Consider the following 13,666-nt stretch of genomic DNA (forward strand, 5'->3'; position numbering starts at 1 on the left):
GAAAAGATCTTGAAATGAAATAAACAACAATGCAATATGATAAGTAGTTGGAACAGGTTTCAAGTTTTTTCAGTAGCAGCAGTGTTTTCACTGGACCCAACCCAAATGTCCACCAGATTGCAAACACCAGACCGATGCGCACACCATGCATGTGCATAATTATACATAGCTTCTTCATGCCTGGGCATGTGCCAGTGCTTAGAGCCTCATGTGCACTGAATTAATCCATAGAAAAAAGCACCATCCAAACTGTGGCCATCATCTTTAAATAAAAAATTACAGTGAGATTTGTTTTTTTCATGTCTATTGATACTTTTATGTTGATACTAAATTTCAACATTTTTGTGCCTGCTAAGTAGGTACCATAGTATAGATTTATTAGTTATCTTGAAAAATGGATAATTTTTGCGCATGCTTAAACAGAATGGTTCCCATTTATATATATATATTAGTAGTATTGTGATTTTGCAAGAACAACATTATTCACAATTTATTGAAAAGATGTCACTTTGCAGCTGCAAGATTTTTATTAATAGGTAAGTAGGAATATTTCAATCATGTCATTAGATTAATTATTTTCCATCTAATTGTTAACAATAGTTAACTAACTATAAACCTTAGTCACATTATTCAAAAATCATGGGAAAATACCTATGTAACTTGAGGAGTTGGGAGCCATGAAATTTTAGTAATAAGTACCTATCAATACCTCTAAATGCTATTATGAATTTCTACTGCTGAATAAAATTTAAATTTGTAAACTCAATGATGTCTAATGCTCATAAAAATCTCACAGTTGAGTGAAAATATAAATTTATATACTTACACCAAAAGTCAAAATATGCAATTTTGAACTTCAAAGTCACACACTTTTAAAATCTCTTTCACCCAATCTACCATTCCACAAATCAAGCACCATAGTGTCCAACCAGAGATTTATTAGAATCAATTATTTTTAACACATTTTCTCATTCATGGAAAAAAGGTGCTGCTATTATTATACTTGTCATGTCTGTCCATCTGTCTGTGACTTCTTCTTTTTGTAAATTTTGAGAAAATTTGCTTTCTGGCTCTGCCACTCACTGCAGTGAGTACTGAGTTAGAGTGAGCTACATTTTCTAATTTCCACTTCTACTCAAAATTCAAGGCAGTATCTTATAGATGACAATGCTGGTATCCACAATGCTTTACTGGTCCTACTTATTGTAGGCAAGTGGACAAAAATATTTTTTTTTTCCTCTGATCTTTATGAAAATCTTAGAGCTGAAAAGAGAATTTTTTTAGAAAAATAACATATAAATATATGTGGAATACAAATAAAAGTGAAAAAGCTACATTTTTTTCCTTTCTTTATCAAAAAAGGTCTCAAAAATGGACCAATTTCTGGCATTTTTATTGGAAAAAACTATCATTTCTAGTTTTCCCATTAGCCAATTTCAAAGATTTTAGTACTATTTGAAAGCTCTTGTTGTAGGCTATCCATTCTAACTAAAATAAAACATCTTGGTTGAGACTTTGACTGCAGGTAGCCTGAGGTGGGTAGGAGAAATGGCTGTGACTGATATATTTGACTGGAATAAATTAACCAAAAGGATGAATTACACAGAATAAACTCCAGTTCGATAAGTACCATCAACCGGGGCTACTCAGGACAGTTTTGAGCATTTTTTCGTTAATAACTGTTAATAACTTCTTACGATGAAACATTTCATAAACAAGTTTAGGCTCATTTTATAGCTCTTTGCGAGGGCTATCAAATGGCATTGTAAAAAAAATTCCATATGCTATTCCAAAGGTGCCAGAAGCAAAAAAAAAGAGTGTCCCGAGTAGCCCCATCGAATGGGGCTACTCAGGACACTTGCAATAAAACTTCATTTTAAAATATTTGAAGCATGTAGAGTGTACTCATCCATTACTAACAGTACTCTGAAGTCCTCCTCTTTCATTGTAGATGGTGTAGAGGTAGAATAAATGACATTTTCAGTGCTTTTTACTTGTTTTTCCTTTATTGATGATATTACCATAAACATTAATTACCCTCAACTGGGGTGACTGCAAACAAAAAACAAAAACGGGGTCGTAAACGCCAGGGTCGTAAACGCCAGGGTCGTAAACAAGGTCATAAACGCCAGAGTGACTTTGGCCATCGTTTATGACCCTGCTTTTGTTTGCAAAACAAAATCAAAAACATGGCCCAAGTCACCCCAGTTAAGTTGACAGTAGGTACCTTATTATTGATGTGATATTACTGTATTATTGATGTGATATTACCATATCCATGAACATGCCATTAAGCATTTACAACAACCTTGTCCACTGCAAGCTTCATATCAGCAGCCTTATAGCATTTTAACATGTTTTTCTTAGCTTAGCTTCCCGTTTGTTTGTTTGTTTGTCTGTTGTTAACATTGACAACGAAAATTAGCCCACTTCTGATTGTTCTAGAGATCTGAAATTCGGCATGCAGGCTATTTTCGCCTAACAATTTCAGATACAATCATAAAAACTAGTAATTAGAGACCTAAATTAGTTTAATTGAGTAAAGTATATATATAGTATATATATAATATGACGTGCGGGCGCTCACGTTATAGACGAGCAGGCGCTGACGCTGTGTATCATCGATACGTACGTCAAGTCATACTTAATCAAGTCTTAATCGTTTTTCTTGTGGACTAAAAAGTAGAAAATAAAATACTTAAAAAAACTTTTTAAAAAACCACGTTTTTCTTGTGGACTAAAAAGTAGAAAATAAATTATGGTTCGCCCCAAAAAAACGTGGGTCGGGCTGTACGTTTACCATCAAATTTCCAAAATTTAAGTGTTGTATGCTTTTTGCTTTACTCATAAATCTGCCCCACACACGTTTTTTTGGGGCGAACCATAATTTATTTTCTACTTTTTAGTCCACAAGAAAAACGTGGTTTTTTACAAAGTTTTTTTAAGTATTTTATTTTCTGTATCTGTAAGCTCACAGGATGACTTGTAATTTCCAGGGTTGGTGATTTTTTTGATTTTTAAAAAAAAATAAAAAAAATTAAAAATCAATGATTTTTTTTTACTTTTTCATGATTTTTTTTATTTTTTTTGATTTTTTTTAATTTTTTCAGCTTTTTTGTATTTTTGAGGTGTTATTTTTTATGTTGCAATTAGCCTACTAACAATAACAGTATATGGATCATAATGGATGGCTAAAAAGGGCACTTATTGCCTTCAATAATGGCCAACAGGCCAAGGTAGTGTTCACTACTTAGGGATTTTTGGGTGAACAATTATTGATAAGTCTATTCATTAGCTTTGTAAAGTTTGTATGGAGCAAGGTAATGAGCTAAATATAGACCATTTAACTAGCTTCAATATACAAAAACACTTCAGGAATGCAGATCTCCTAAACATTGAAGAGTAACATAACAGATAGGTAGCTGATAGCACAGTGCACAGCACTATCAATAGATCTACTAGTTTTATGTCCTATAAATCTACCAGACTCTATCCTCTATACACACCGACTAGTAGTGACCGAGTGACTGACTGCGCTGTTCCCATTTAATTCAGACCAATAAACCAATACTAAACATAAACTGAACGATAACCAAACAAACCTCATACGACTTGAAATGAGACTTAAGTTATGAGAAAAGCTAACACTATTTGAAATAAACATGTGCACAATTCAAATATTTTGTATCCATTTGCTGCATTTAATTATTTTATATATAGTCTTATAATTGTAATTGTTTTGTTTCTAGTTTCAAATTCACATATTTAAAGATTGAAATTAAATATTTTAATCAGAATACTCGTATTAGGGTGGAAAATCTTTCTAATTGCCTAAAAGGTCAATACAATGTCAACCTCTCAATATACAGGGTGGAGCAGAACCAATTGAGCAGTTTTGAGGTTAAATAATAGAGTAATAGAGGTACATAAAGAAGAAAGTTTATTTTCCTAGAGGTTAGCATAACATACCATTTTGAATACTTATGTTTTGAAAACAATATCTGGAAGATGGGGGCTGTTAGCTGCAACATACTGTTGGAGTCGTTCTCAGAGGAGGGAGTAACCGTAACAGTTAATTCCGATCACTATGCTGCAATGTTGCAAAATTTCTTGCAGCCCAGGATGGAAAACATTGTTGAAAATGAAGCATTGAGAGACATGTGGTTCCAGCAGGATGGGGCTACAGCTCACACAGCCCGAATGTCACTCAATGTTTTGAAATGCATGTTTATTCTTTGGGGACATCTAAAAGAAAGGGGTTCAGAAGTCACCCTCACACCCTACCACAGCTAAGGGAACAGATTATTGCAGCAGAGGTTATGGCCATACCTCGCCATATGTGTGAACATGCTGTAGGAAACTTCTGAGAACAACTCCAACAGTGTGATGCAGCTAACAAACCCCATCTTCCTGATATTGTTTTCAAAACATAAGTATTTTAAATGCTATGTTATGCTAATCATGAGGAATATAAACTTCCTTCTTTATGTACCTCCATTACTCTTTTATTTTGCCTTAAAACTGTTCAATCAGTTTTGCCCCACCCTGTATAAGCTAGCTAACATATTTAAATTGTATATTGTAATCAATATATAACAAATAGTCAAATAGTTAGACTACTTATAGCCTTATAAGAATTAGCTAAGCTGCTAGCTACGTACAATTTATTGCACTCTTGATGCCTCTGTACCAAAAACATTCCATTTATTGGAACCTAATACACACTAAAGGCAACAAGTTTATACCAATTTGTCATTCATAGTACATTTATACTAAAGCATGAATAACAATACCTCAATATAAATTAAAGACTGTCACTCAATATTTTTATATATATGAAAAAATCAAAAAATCGAAAAAATAAAAAAAATCATGATTTTTTTAGAAAAAAATCAAGTGATTTAATCACATGATTTAATCATTGCCACCCTGGTAATTTCACACCATTTTAATTGGGTTGAGTGAATTTATTATAAATAAAATACTTAAAAAAAACTTAAAAAAAAAACACGTTTTTCTTGTGGACTAAAAAGTAGAAAATAAATTATGGCTTGCCCCAAAAAACGTGTGTCGGGCAGATTTATGATTAAAGCGAAAAGCACACAACACACGAATTTTGGAAATTTGATTTTGAACATACAGCCCAACCCACGTTTTTTGGGGCAAGCCATAATTTATTTTCTACTTTTTAGTCCACAAGAAAAACGTGTTTTTTTTAAAGTTTTTTCAGGTATTTTATTTTCTCCATTTTAGTCTGTTGCTACACATGAAAAACGTTGTTGCGAGCCAATTTACTTGCCTTGACGTACGTATCGATGATACGCAGCGTCAACGCCTGCTCGTCTATAACGTCAGCGCCCGCACGTCATAATAGATATATATATATATATATATACTTTACTCAATTACGCTAATTCAGATCTTTAATTGCTAGTTTTTATGATTGTATATGTAAATGTTAGGCGAAAATAGCCTGCATGCCGAATTTTAGATCTCTAGAGCAATTAGAAGTGGGCTAATTTTTGTTGTCAATGTTAACAACAAACAAACAAACAAACGCGAAGCTGAGTTAAGAAAAACGTGTTAAAAAATATAACTCAGTACTCACTGCAGTGAGTGACAGAGAGCTCATTTTCTCATCGACAAAAACTTGAGGTCACAGACAAACGGACAGACGGACGGCGAGACAGACAAACGGACAGACGGACGGCGAGACAGACACACGGACATGGCAAGCACAATAGTGCTCGTTTATGCGCCATGCGCTTGTTTATGCGCCATTTTAATTGGGTTAAGTGAATTTACTATAAAAAAAAAGATTGTGAAAAACATACCTGAAACAGAAATGAATGTTTTAGTGACAACCATCATATATTTTGGAGAAATAAATCATAGTTTAGGTCAATTACTTTTCATTCTATGATGCCCGGTGCACAATTGTATATATAGCATTCTATGTACAATTTTGTGGCGACTGATGATGCACTAATTTTTCGATAAGTGAAATTTTTTTTGCCAAGCGAGGTACCGGTAAATGTAATCAATATTTTTTGTTTTTAATCCATTTTTTTCTTAACTAGACCCTTTGCTTACTGAGGTTCTACTGTAAATGCGTTTTTTGGGGTGTCCCGAATAGCCCCGGACGGGTGTCCCGGGTAGCCCCGCCGTGCGGAAATGGCCGCCATTTTTTTTAATGAGATAGGACAATTCCGTCAATTACGTTTTCAAGCCAACACCTGGGTGCATCTTTTATGTAAGTAAAATTTTTTATTACGGCAAATATTTTTTTTTTTTGCTACAGACCTTAGCAGAAGTAACTTTTTAAAATGTTTTTCACCATTTTTTTCTGGAATTTATCAAAGCTAGTAAATGTAGTATTTTTCGACTTCCTTTATACTACATAGATAGGAAAAATGTTGACGTTTATGCCACTATATTTAGTTTTGTAATATTCTAATTAGTTTTGCTCCTATAACAGTTTTACGCCGCATCAGAGGACTGTCCCGAGTAGCCCCGCCAGTCCCGAGTAGCCCCGGTTGACAGTAAGTGATAAATGAATTATATAAAAATGATAAGGAAATGATAAACAAATGATAAATAAATGTTAAATACATGATGTATGAATGATGAATAAATGATAAATGAATGAGCAGATGGGTTTGTTGAAGCATTTGTATGCATTCATTAAATGATAGGTAAATGATAGATAATAGAAAAATTATAAGTAAATGATAGGCAAATGTGAAATGATAGATAAATGATAGATAAGTGATAGGTAAATGATAAGTAAATGATACTGCATCACCAAACCTACCACATCACCAAACCAACTGCATCACTGAATGCCTTTACCGCTGATATGCATCTGCCATTGCTAGCCTAGGCTGACTAGCACTTAGGATTTGAGAAGTTGAGGAGTTTCCCTAGTAAGTAGACCAGGAGCCAGGAGGTAGGACATAGGCATAGTGGCAGAGCAGAGAGTTTTTTAGTCTCTCCCTCAAGTTCATTTTTGAGTCCTATAAGTAGACCAGTAAAGTAAAGTATCCTGGATACCAGCATCATCATACATAAAAAATTAGTTTAAATCTTGGGTAAATGAGGAAATTAAAACTGAACTGATTCTAAAAAATCTCTGGTTTGTCACTATGGACATAGGAGCAAGTAAACAACTTCATGTAATGATGTCTTTGTAACAGTAAAATTGTCTTGGTCAGTCACTTATATGCAATAAACTCCAAAACGTAGAAATATGAACCAAACGGAAAGGCACTGTCACATCACATTCACACATGATCACTGAAGCACTACCAGCTTCCAGCTACCGCAATAACTGAACTTAAACTATGGTACCGCCATTGCAATAAACTACAATTCATTTATTCATGCCAATTAATTGACTACATGATAGTGACTGACAATACAATAGCATGGTAAATACCAAGGTTTATTTTTAGCTGTCAAATGGTATTTGGTACTGTCCAATGGTTTAATAAGCCACTGTGCAGACTGCAGAGAGTGAACGAAGATTTAAAGACCTACGGCGACGCATTATCGGCAAAATTTTTGCCTTCAGAAGATCTTGCCGACACATTTAGATTGAAATTCTTGCATTTAATATATTTCTCAGTCTTCAGCCAACTATTTAGAAAAAAAAGTAAGGTTTCCGGTACGTTGGATGGATTACGATCAAGCGAANGGGGCAATTCGGGACACTCTTTTTTTGCTTCTGGCACCTTAGGAATAGCATATGGAATTTTTTTGACAATGCCATTCGATAGCCCTCGCAAAGAGCTATAAAATGAGCCTAAACTTGTTTATGAAATGTTTCATCGTAAGAAGTTATTAACAAAAAACGCTCAAAATCGTCCCGAATTACCCCGGTTGATGGTAGTTCGTCATTACTCAGCGTAAATGGCTTTTCATTAAAAATTACCCGGCGACGCATCTTTAAAATGGCCGGCGACGCTTTGGGCTTAAAAATCCATATATTGGCGATGCTGCATCCACCCTCTGCATAGTGGTTAATAAGGGACAAATTTGAGCATTTTTCATTAATAACTTCTTTACATGAAACATTTCGTAAATGAGTTGGGGGCTCATTTTGAAGGTCATTGTCAAACAGGGTAATAAGGGACAGCCAGGGTAATAAGGGACAGCCTGGGTAATAAGGGACAGTTTTAAGCTTTTTTTGTTATATACATATAAAGAGTCTAAAAAAGTCTTTGCTTTGACACAATCATCCTGCAGCCCTAAGTGGAAAAAATGCGACATCAGAGGGATTAGTCCACCTGTTAATGAATTCCGCAGGGGGCTTTGGCTACAAAAAATTGGCAGTAATTCTGCAGGATGCACAAAATTAATAATGAATTCAAGTCGAATTCCGCAGCACAATCAGAAAAGTGGATCCGCGCGAAGTTCGAAGCCAAGAAGAAAATACGGAAGCCAGACGCGCGATCGAACAGAAGCTACTGGACCAGGAGCAACGTTCAAGTTCATCGAACCACTCAACCGTCGTATTGCTCGAGAAGCAAATATGATGTGAACGCAATGTACGAATACCTCCCTTTGGCTCACCAACACCAAGTACGAGAGTAATGAGACAACTAAGCAAGTCAGCAACCTTGCAGTTAACATCCTTCTGCCAATGTGCGGGTTGGCAGTGTACTCTAATACTGTTGTGGGGTTGCCTTCATGATGTAACACATCTCTGAATTGTTCGAGCACCGTAACCAATGGTGAGTTGAACTGGTTTTCATTCCTTTGCAACTAAGTAATGTATGTTTGATATAATGTATTTTTCTATAGTAAATAGGAGTGGGAACTTTGGTGAGGCTCTCAATTCAAGACATGGAACGTTACTCATTACTGCGCTGTCACGTGTCGGCTGTCGGTGTCTTCCAAAGCTCATTTAAATTTTCGAACATTGCTTCATAAAAAACCAAGGACTAATCCATCTTCTTCATTATAAATTTCTTAGTTTTTAAGTATTCTGCGCAGTGTAATATATCTCAATTTTCTTGCATTTACCACGAGAAACGCGAATGTTTGCTAGCCCTTTACGCCCTGGCGTGACGAATTCGTCACACAGAAAAAAACATCGGGTTTCCAACAATTTCATGTTTTCTGTAATTTTTTTTGAAAAATTCACAAGAATAAAAAAAGGCTTAGATTTATTTTTTACATATGTGTACCAAGTTTCAAAAGTTATCTGTCGGTAAGTAACCAAAATAAAATTTCCAATTTCCAATGGCAATGTCCAATTTCTTATGGAAATTCTATTTCGGTTAATTACTGACAGATAACTTTGAAACTTGGTACACATATGTAAAAGATAAGTGTAATCATATTAATTTGTGGAAATTGCATTTGTGCATATTTTACATAATAAATCCTTTAAAAAATGCATATAATATTTGAATAGCTATAATCAACAATAACAGTAGGAAGTTTCTCTATCCAAAACTCAGTATGGACTATGGACGTACATTTAAACCTTAAAACGCGAGTTTTTGTTTGCGTGATCCGTGGGTGATGTTTTAGACAATTTGAATGCTGAAATTATATAGCTTTTAAATGTTGTTCACATTATGTGGATCGGACACTTTAATCAGCCTGTCTTTATCTCATGATTTTTTATTAGAGCCTTTATTATCGAATGAAAAAACATCAATAGATGCCTGAACAATTTTAAAATCCGACTGCCAATAAATATTGTTTGCACGCATTTCATTAGTATTTATATCTTTTGAACAAAACTATATTATAGTATATAGTATACTGGTTTTGGCGTTCGTTAGACTATTACACTTGTCCCCAAATCTTAATTTTGCAGATTTTTTTCAGCTAATTGCAGTTTCAAACATGCAAATCACTCAGCACGCTCCAGTTTTGATGTGCTTAACCGTTTGGTCACCTCGCCTATTTGACCAGATCTGTTGCAGGTAACTGGGATCGAACCCACAACTCACTGCTCGAATCATGGTACTCTGAAACGTACTCACAGAGGCACCCTGCCACTAGCATGCCATCATCCATTGGTACGAAAAAATTATTTTCAAATGTGTGCAAAATCAATGGCATCGCTTGTTGACTTAAAGTGATAAATTTACGTAATATGTTAGAGAATAAAATATTCATGCACATCGAAATTTGCAAGCATCAGGAATGGCATGATCCAGTATATATGACAGCATAGCTGTTTACGTAATATTGTACCATTTATAAACGAAGTTTATGAAACATATCAATGATGAGAACAACATGTTGTATATATGTGCCGGTTTTCTGGAAAAAATGTTTAAATTAATGTTCTGATTGAATATTTATGAGGAAATTATGCTAATAAAGTGCTATTTTATGCTATTAGAAAACACAATATCATTAGAAAAGATTTTTGAAATCTTATCAGTTATTTGATTTATTAGAATGATGTAATTGAATAATGAAAATGAACTGCAAATAAGTTCAACTGTATGCCGAGTAAATAAGAAAAATCAAGTTTTAATATGAACTAATAACGTGCTGAAAATCATTGATTCCAGAAGCACAGAAACTGTAGTAATTATCTCAGGATTCAGGGCTTTCAAAATGCTTGGCTCTGCAAATCTCTTCCACAGGTAATGAGACGCCGGGCGCAAGTCCGGACGTAGATTTGTCCGAGAGGATAATGAGCACTTGCTGTGGCCCACTATGCAGATGGTGGATGCAGCGTCGCCAATATATGGATTTTTAAGCCCAAAGCGTCGTCGGCCATTTTAAAGATGCGTGGCCGGGTAATTTTTAATGAAAAGCCATTTACGCTGAGTAATGACGAACTATTTACAAGCCACGAACTTATTTAGAAGGTTGCATACACGTGTTGCCCCAAATAACTAATTTTACCCTAAAAACAGTCTGATTGTACAGCAAGTGTCAACTGAACATGTAATAAAGCAGTCTGACCGCTCTAATCAGTCTAATGTGACCGAAACTACGCAATCGAAAAAACGTTGTTTACATTTTTTGCGGGAACTCATCGCAACTGATTTCAGGACAAGCTTCGCTGCATCGTAATCCATCCAATGTACCGGAAACTTTACTTTTTTTCTAAATAGTTGGCCGAAGACTGAGAAATATATTAAATGCAAGAATTTCAATCTAAATGTGTCGGCAAGATCTTCTGAAGGCAAAAATTTGGCTACTGAAGCGTCGCCAAAGATCTTGCAATATTCATCCACTCTCTGCACAGTGGGCTGCTAGTCTGGAAAAGTCCTATTTTTGTCTGAAATATCACGGCTCTAATATCATATAATTTCAGTAGGTATGAAATCTCGCGGCTTGAATGTCATAAATTTCATAAATTTTTGTTTGATTAAAAAATCGCGGTTTGCACTTCGCAAACATGTCATTTCATAAAATTTTCAACTTCCGCAATCCGCATTGCTTTACCGTTTCCATTCAATGGAGGCTGGTAGCAGAGCTGCAATCTTGATACTCTATTGTGATTCGTGCTATGATAACCTACGTAACAATTTTCATATGATAGTTATAATTTTTGCACATTCAAAGTACACATGACATAACATAACGCACCCAGATTTAGAAACCATTATTGCTCAAATGAAGCAAAAATAAACGACAGACCATTGACATTGGCATTGACTTATCTTGCAAATATATATATTCATATTTTGTATCACATAGTTTAATTACGCTCTGTAGTCTGTAATTATGCCGTATTGACCTAATTTGTATAGTCCATTTATGCGCATTGTTATTAGGTATTGATCGTGTCAATTTGCCGGCCGGGAGGATTTCGGGACTCGGGAATGTAGGTTCGTACTGTTGACATACAGGTTCATACCTTACTTGCCGCAACCACTCCAGCCATTCATTAGAAGGCACCGATGGGCGATGGCACATCTAAAGCCATGTTGCCTTCTTTAGTTTTGCAATTCATGTCTGATTGAATTGTGATCTATGAATGAATATTCATAACTGTGCTGACACTTAGAAACTGAGTTGCAACCCAAGCAATCTACTTAACTCATATCCAACCACAACACAATGCGGATACACATTTGTGTGTACAGTGTACGGTCAGTGTGATTGCGTCGCGCGTCCATATTTAATCTATTTTAGCTTTCTAAAAGTACGGCGCACGGCGCATTTTTTTACCGGCATAGTACGGCGCACCGCGCAGGTCGTTAAAATGACAATATAAATTCCCACGCACCTGGCACATCTTCCTGACCATGGGCTGCCGCCTGCCGGCACACCTGACACCTGGCGCTGCTCCCTTCCCTTATAATATATAGCTTCCGTCTGCCTCGTACAGTGTGAACCGACTTGCTTGGCAGTTGGCTTCAACATAGCATCGTTGATTCATCAGTCATCACTCCCAAATCCCAATTAATGAATTGTGCGACTCATCAGTTCCGATTGCATACGACGAATTGGGCAGCCCAGTAGGGAGGTTGCCGCTGGCAACCTAGGAAGACCTGTTGAATCCGCACACACAGAAATTAAAATCTTCTACTCACACTCCATTATGTTGCAAACAAGTAAATCCCCACCGAAACTAGGCTTTCTACGCCTTTCCATCTATTGTCAGGTTATCACTATTTGAAACGGTTTACTATTACTTATCAATGTAAATATCTCAAACTACGTTCTCATTTGTAATATTTTGTGTTACATTATCTCTTTACATGTAATCAATGCAGGCTTACCACCTGCCACTGGTTTTCTACGGAATCATACGCAAAGTACTTAGCAATAAAATTTGTCAATGAAAAAACTGGCTAATTCGCAAAATTTGCATAGCTCTGCTCATTTCGCTCTTCCAGACATAACCTGGTGGCGGATGATGGCGGCAGGCCACATCACTCATCAGGCCTACTCTTCAGCGTCGACATCATTATGTTAAGAATCCAAAATCTACTAATTGCTCTTTAGCATTTATTAAAAAAAAGCTGTTGACAAGTTTGCCCACCCTTCGCTCGAGGCTGGACCTCACACAGATGCCCTTTACCGTCCTGTTGACATTAGATAGCTCGTCTCACAATAATTCCGTAGCATTTGTATAAAGAGCATGGAGTGTGAAACCAAAAAACTTGCGTCTCTCCGGCCGATTTTGGGCCCACTAGCTCATCATTCTCCATTTCGTCCTCACCAAGACACACTAGGATTATGTCTCACATCACCTCAAGCTTTCTCCATTCCTGTGCTTAACATGTCCATGCCGGCTCACGCATGATCCTCTCTTCATCTTCTACTCTTCGCTGTCCTCTCACCGCAACCAGCAACATTTGAGTGCAACGGCCTCTCAAGCTCACTCTGTTTGTCTACACGCACAGCCCTCGAATTACCTGCATACCTCCAGGCCAGGAGCATGATAAACAACATATAACGCGTCCTGAAGATGGCTGAATGGAGGGGGACATATATATACTTACTTTACTGAACTTACTTTAGCAAAGTAAAACTAGTCACAACATTTGTGCCGTAAAAATGCTACATTGCAAAATTCAGTTCAAACTGTAAATTACCGTGACTTATAGTTTTCATTGCAATGAAAGCTGATATATTTTCTGAAGAATTTCACTTGTAATTGCAAGTTAGTATCTTATGTTGATTTCATGAATTGACCCTAAATCCAGTGTAGTGAAGGTAGAAAATACAACAA

Source organism: Hyalella azteca, unplaced genomic scaffold, assembly GCF_000764305.2.
Source record: "Hyalella azteca isolate HAZT.00-mixed unplaced genomic scaffold, Hazt_2.0.2 contig15535, whole genome shotgun sequence".
Lineage (NCBI taxonomy): Eukaryota > Metazoa > Arthropoda > Malacostraca > Amphipoda > Hyalellidae > Hyalella > Hyalella azteca.